Raw genomic sequence first — 7,373 nt, 5'->3', positions numbered from 1 at the left:
TTCACATCTGGTGTGGGGTATGGTACTTTTCCATAATGTTGCTTCTTTTGGCTTTTCCTCAGCTCTGCCTGTACACCCTTAGGGCTCATCCAGAAAGTGAAATGATGACAAACTTACCAGCCGGGAGACATCCGTGTAAGAAACCTCCCTAGAATATTAGGACCAGGGCAGTGCTGCCAAGTGAATCATTTTGACCCAGATGCTGGTGAATTCTATCAGTCACCAGCGAGCTTCAAAGTTCAAGGAGTCCCTGAGCTCTACAGGAAGTAGAAATGTTCTTTCCAGAAGTTAATTAATACTGTTTTCCCATATGCTTCACAAGTCTTCACCAAGTGGAAAATTGAAGATGTTATCTCATGTCAGTCTGAATACTTTTACTGATCTGCATAATTAGAATTCACGGTGATAACGAGAGCAGCGACACCACAGTTCCTTGTACAAACAGCAGTGCCACACGTCAGCTCTTTAAAAATGCAAGGTCTGCTTCCCATTGCGATTTATTGGATCTTTGTCACAATTCCAAAGTGCTGTGTTATTGGACCCTGTAGATAGAGATGAAGTTATTCGGGCGATTAAACATTTGTATGATGTCAAGTGGTTTTTGTTTCATAAGTGGTAGTTACTTACATCAATGTCACTACATATAAGCTGTGAGTTTGGGAGATGTTTTAGGACAAAAGAGAACTTGTAAGAAGTCTCTTGGGTTTATCGTTCTAAGCCCTATCACATTTACTTGAGTTAAATCTGAGACATCAAGCTTTCCTGTAACTATTAAAAGCACACAGGTAGCGTGAGAGGGAACTCTTGTAAATAAATTAAATAGCTTCTTGAGATATTTAGAGATAAAGGGTTATCTTGAAAGATCGCGTCCCTTGGTATTTGTGACAGGAGAGGTTGTGCTGATGGCTCTGAGGAATGGCTTTTGTGTTGGCAAGCTTTTGTTGAAGTACATTGAAGCCAGAGGTGAGCAATCTTCTCAGTGTTTCTGGGAGTTACTGACAGGAAAACATGGATGTTAGTAGATGGTCACAAAACATAGCTGATTTGATAGATAAAAAAAAAAAAAAAGATTAAACATTCTTCTTAAGAGTTGTTTAGTAAATCTCAAAAAGTCTGTTATACCTAAGAACGCTCTGCTCTGGTAGCTAATCGGAAGGAGAGTGGAGGGATGAGTGAAAGGGAAAAGAGCTGGTTTCGAGCCCAGACACAAGGACACACGGTGCCCGAGGGGGACTTGTGGGAAGTCGCTTCCCCGCCATTTCCTCAGAGTAGCATCACTGCAGGTCTTAAAGCCCCGTGGGCTTTTGTGGTCACAATGGTGGCCCAGTGCAGCTGATCTGGGAGCAGACCTGGCCCCAGTCCAAGGCCACCGATACTGCAGAATGGGCGCCTGGCTTCAGAGGTCTTTTTCCAGCCTCAGCCAGAATAACCTTCCACAAACACCCCACTGTCCATTATGTCCCTGACCTCCCACAGCCCCTTTCTTTGTCCCTCACACCAGGTTGCAATTGCTTTTCTTGGCTTCACTCGGACGCCCTATGGCTAGATACGTAGTGCTCAAAACAACAAGTAAAAAGTCAAAGAAAATAAAGTGGTCTCTTCTGAAAAAAAAGTGAGTTAAGAATTCCCCTTCTTCATTCCTTTTCGAATTAGGCACAAGAAGTACCAGGTTATATAACAGTTGACCAGACCAGCAGTCCACAGCCGTAGCAGAGCTCGGACTTGGGTCAGGCTTCCTGGAGTCCCATCCCAAGTCTCCCCGGGACTGGGGCTGACCTCAGACAAGTGCGTGACCTTTCCCTCCTTGACAACAAGAAAGTAGTCAATGTCATCTATGTCAGGCTTGTTCCGAGACTTAAATGTGAGAATCCCCATCAGTAGCCTGGCCCCCGATGAACTCTCAGGATAAGTAACCTCCACAGTTCTGTCGGATGTCATCTGGACTCTTGTCACACATTACAGGAGTAGAGGTGAGTCCACAGTTAGAGACAGACCGCCATTAGTGCTTTATGGCCCCCCGAGCATGGCTGCTCCTCTTTGAGAGTAAATGACAAGATTTAATACTTGTGATGACCTCTGGAGTGTACCACTACCCAGCCGTGCTTGGGGGCCAGACGGCCTCAGACAGAAGTCCCTGGACATGACTTCCCTAAGATTACAATTGGGCCTACTGCCCCTGAGCTTTGTTTTTTAAAAATACTACTACTGTTTTGTCCAGTGGGAAGTCTGTACTGAACTGGTAGGCGAGGCTCTTACTGTGCTTGAAAGAACACAGTTTAACCTTGAGTTAATCTCATGTATCAGTAGCAAGGGTTCTACTGTACCGAAATGAACAATTCCACAGGGATACATTTTGCCAGAAAAAGAACTAGAAGTGTCCCCCACTTGACAGGTTAGGTGATGAAGTGTGGAAGGAATTTCCAGATCACCGGTGTGTCTGTCACCAGTCCTGAGCAGCCCATGAGTCCATCTGCCCCTTTGTTTTAGATCCGACCTTGGGATTCCTTCTGCTGACTCTAGGGAGAGGAGTTGGCTCCTTTTGGATGCATGTCACCGGCTGAAAGGAACTACGCGGGGGAATTGCTGGCTTGGAGCGCTCTGGGTTAAACGGCACGGTTCGTCTTTGCTCTTTGTCTCTGGTGTGAATTCTTGTGCTTCTGAGTCAAGAACAAGCCTCTACTAATGACAGCTCCCTGGGAGCTCCAGGAGGGGCATGGGTGGCACAGGACTGGCCCCTGGTCCCATGTGCAGAGGGCTCCAGCTTCAGCCTGTGCATTTGCAGGGCTCTCTGCAGGCTGACATTGGGGCTGGGACCCCCCTTTGGTGTCGACCACACAAACCAGTCTCTTCTTCTCCTGCCCCCCGCAAAACAGCACACTGGGCCTGTGTGCAGTAATCAGCCATCTTCCCTCATGAAGCAAGAAAGGAGACCTTTGAACTTGGCACATGGGAGGGGGCAGTGAAGGCTTGAGTGCTCAAAACATGACACATTTCACAGAAAGTTCTGGCCTTTCACTGGCTCCTGGGAGAGAACCCCTGTGTCCCTGGAACGCCCGTCCGCCTGACAGGAATGTTTCTGTGCCTGAGACCCTGGGTCACGCTGTGTCACTTTGACTTCTGGGGGCTGGAGACTGAGTAGCTAAATAATAAGCCTGGGCCCCAATAAAAACCCTGGACACAAGGTGCCCCTGCTGTGACACTTGGCACACGTCACATTGTTGCTGGGAGAATTAAATGCCCCCTTGGGGCTCCATTGGGGGCGCCCCTGGGAGCTCCTGCTGGTCTCTGGGCTCCGCCCTGTGCATCTTTTACCTTAAAAAAACCTGTATCCTTCACTGATAAACCACGTACCAGCTTTTCCCTCTGAGGTGGTCTTGGGGACCCCGACACAGGTAGCTGGGCTTGGAGCCCCAACAATTTCCTCTAAGAGTGACTGTGTTTTGTTAACTTTTGCAAACCCACCAGTACCAGGCCGACCTCACGACCCAGGGGCCAGCCATGGCCCTTCGCCCGCTAGTATAGCTGGGTCAAAATTGGAACATTTAGGCAAAGACTTCTCAGGACTCAGCAATGACCATGGAGAAACTGACTGACAGATGCAGCCTACACACCTGGGCTTGCCCACGGCAGAGCCTTCTCGCAGCTCACACCCCACCACCCCCGCCCCAAAAACCTACACCTGGGTCTACCCTGTCCAGAGAGAAGCAGGTCTAAGCCCCCCTTTCATCTACCTGGAGTGAATTTCCTGTCTCCTGGGTTCCAGCCTCCTTCTGGCACTAATGTCCCCGGGATAGACCTCTGAGCCCTGTGTCCCAAGGTCACCTCATCTGTTACCCACACACTGTAAAGGGCACTGCAGGGGACTGTGTTGTGGAGTGACGTTGGGCAAGCTGCTTCTCTTCTGGATGTCTATATTCATTGAGTCAGTTGTTTAGACTTGAAGTCTACTCAAGTATTTACTTTTACTAAGGTGAGCAGGGTTGGTCAATAGAAATACTGCTTTAAAGAGACACGGGCTGAACTCAGCTGAGAACTAAGAAACGAAATGAACTCATGCACTAGTACAATTCCAACTCAAATGGAATCACTCTGTGTTTCCAAATATCAGGTGAGACATCTTGTTCCATGTTTCCCAAAGAAAGGACTTCTTAAAAAGTTTTGGTAATTAAATATAAAAGCTTTTGTGAGTGTAGACAGAACTCTCTCAAATATATTAACTATACAGGACAGCTATCTTCAATATATTTGAACATTAAAGTTTTACCAGTGAAAGCATTGAGGCACAGAGAAGTTGAGTGAGTTGCCCAGGGACACGCAGCTAAGAAAAAGTGAAAGAATTGGAACATAAGCCCAGACAAATGGTCTTAACCACTACCCTATTAATTTAGTTACACTTACATATTATCAAACACATCTATTTAGGAGTACCTAAAATGGCATGTATGTACATATGCACGTGTGTAGAGGTCTGTAGGTAGCTATGTATGTAGCATGTGTGTGTGTGTGTGTGTGTGTGTGTGTGTGTGTGAGTGTGATGGTACAGGTTCCCTTTGCCAAATGTAACTTCAAAAAAGGCAGAAACCACATCTCTCTTATTAGGTGCTCAAGCCATATTTGTTGCATAATTAACAAACAATTATTTTGGTTTTGTTTCAACTGCTAATTGAATAAAAAACCTTTGCATAGTCTCAAATTCAACCCCAAGAAGTAAAACATCAATAGGTTTTTATGTGTCTTTGAAAGGCTCTTTTCCAACTGCTTTTGTCACAGAGAGCGTCACACCGCGCATATCCAGCAGATGGTGCTGTTTCTCTGGGACTTGCCCTCTACTTGAGGGTGGACTCAACCACACTGAGACGTATTCTCATGCTCCCTGACGTATCCTCTATGTAAAAAAGCAAGTTAGGCAGATTTATATATGTCCCCAGATAGAGGCTTGCGTCCCCCACGTCCCACATTTCCTCCCACCCAAGTGGGTCTCGCATCCTTCCTTGGCACGTGAGGGGGTCGAGAGAGTGTAGTTTGTCACCAGGCAGCACAATCAGATCAGAAATGCTTAGTGTGCTTTCAGTCCATTTCTTCCCTGCAACGCCTCCTTTATCAGGCCAATATTGGATGGTTCCATGTTTTCAGGCTGAGAGCTGTCCAGGGGATGGGATGGAGAGGAGGGAATTGGGAGACGGAAGACCAGGATGAAACTCCTGGCTCCCACTTAACGCGGATAAGCCTCTTCAGCTCTCTGAGCCTCAGTGTTCTCATCTGTAACATGGAGATAATCATAGTGCCTCCTGTCAAAGAATAAAGCAGACACAGGTAATAGCATGTTAATTTGCTTCTCTACAAGGGAAACTAACAATGGCAAAGACAGGATCATATATGTGACAGCAGAGTGGGGAAAGGCAGAAGCCCTGGGCCTCGGGGACAGTAACTTTTTTCTCCCTTCCTCAGGTGAGATGCTGAGCGGCTGGCACTGCAAAGGGGCCAGGCAGGGTTATCTGCCCTGGGCCTGCAGATGGGTGGTCAGAGAAAGCAGTCTGAGTTGTTCATGGGTCTCCCAAACAGTCGGAGGTTAACTGCCACGTTCACGACAGGCTGTCCCTGTGTCTGTCTGTCCGGGTCCCTGGATCGCCCCTCTGTCTCCCATGCCCCAGGTTGGCACCACTTCCCATAGCAGGAGTCCCCATTCCTTCCTCCCAGGATGGTCATGAGGTTTGAAGAATAGGTGTGATGGAGTGCTGGAAAGTGGCACGTGTCATGTGGGAGACCCTGCTCGCTGCGCCATTTGTCATGCGGGAGACCCTGCTCGCTGCGCCATTTGTCGTGCGGGGCGGCCTGCGGGGTCTCTGCTCCCGCTCCCCATACAAGAACGCAGGATATGGTGAGGCCAAAAAGGAACACCCACGGAGCCATAGGTAGGGGAGTCATACCACTCTATTCTCTCTGGCGGCACTATACTCTCACTGGAGGCTGGATCCACACTGTCCGCAAACCGCCATCCACACTTGCCAGCCCAGCCGCCATCTTCTTGCTAGCCCCCATTCTTCCTCCCTTCTCTCTCTCTCTGCTAGCGTAGCCACAGCAGTTATATTGTGGCCAATGGCTCACTGGTTACAGCTGATGGCCAACTAGCCACAGCTGACGGCCATGCAATCACATTGATGGCCATTTACTACCTGAGCCAGCACCTGTCTATGTGAGGCTGAGAGCCTGGAAACTACTTTCTGGGGCTCTGCCCCCACAGCACGTATCACACGTATTCCATGCTATGACGAGTTGTCTTGTTTAAATCCACCTCCAGCCAGTTGCTCAAACCAGACACCCTCCTTCCAATCCAAACAGGCCCTGTTGACATCTGTCCCAGATATCTCTTGATTTGGTTCTCTTCTCTGCACCCCATTACCATGTCCCCCGTTGCCTACCTCACCTGCCCGTCCACTCCCCACGCTTACAAAACTATACACATGTATCTCACCTGGATTAAACTCTTCAATGATTCCCAGAACGCCCCTTGCAGTGACTTCTGAGGCTTCAGGTTTTTTCCCCTGAAACCTGGGATAAAACTAATACCTAAGAGGGGGTTTGTGAATTTTAAGTAAAATAATGTGCTTCTATGGTTTGAAGGTTTTTGTTCCCCTAAATTCACATGTAACGCCCAGCCCTTCTCATTCTTAACTCCCAGCAACAGAGCGGAGTGTTTGTTCAACAACTAGGAATTGCTTTTGTTTAATCCAGGCCTTTCATCAGTGTTGCTGTGTCAGCAAATGGGGGAGAAGGGATCCGACACCTTTGCTCCACAACCCCACCTATCTGGGATTGGTGTCGGAGTTTTCAGTGATTCATTCATCCATCAAAACCTTTTTGAATATATATTCCATGCCAGGTGCTCGGGATACGGCAAAGAGCTAAACCCGGTCTGGCTCCTGCCCTCGACCGCTGGTGGGAGAAAGATTTTAATCAGATCATCCCACTTACTTTAAAAGGAAAGGAGGCTGTTTTATGAAAGAAGCCTAGGGTGTGGGGGGCCAGGCAAGACTTCCTGATGCTTTAACTGAGCTCTGAAGAACACATAGTGTGGGGACAGAGTCCCAGAGAGCAGTTTCCAGGCTCTCGGCCTCACGTGGAAAGGTGCTGGCTCGGGTATCAGATGGCCATCAGCTGTGACTAGTTGGCCATCAGTTGTTACCGGTTAGCCATTAGCCACTAATATAACTGCCTTGGCTACGCTAGAGGGTTGGTTGGTAGGCAGAGAAGCAGGTGGCAGATTGCGGCTCCTGCTTCCTGTGTCTCCAACTCAGCTGCCACTGAGAATAGTGGTATGACCCCCCTATGGCTCCGTGGGTGTTCCTTTTTGGCCTCACCATATCCTGCTTTCT

The sequence above is a fragment of the Rhinolophus sinicus genome, linkage group LG03, assembly GCF_036562045.2.
Source record: "Rhinolophus sinicus isolate RSC01 linkage group LG03, ASM3656204v1, whole genome shotgun sequence".
NCBI lineage: Eukaryota > Metazoa > Chordata > Mammalia > Chiroptera > Rhinolophidae > Rhinolophus > Rhinolophus sinicus.
The sequence above is the reverse complement of the archived record's forward strand: the minus strand, read 5'-3'. Positions refer to the sequence as shown.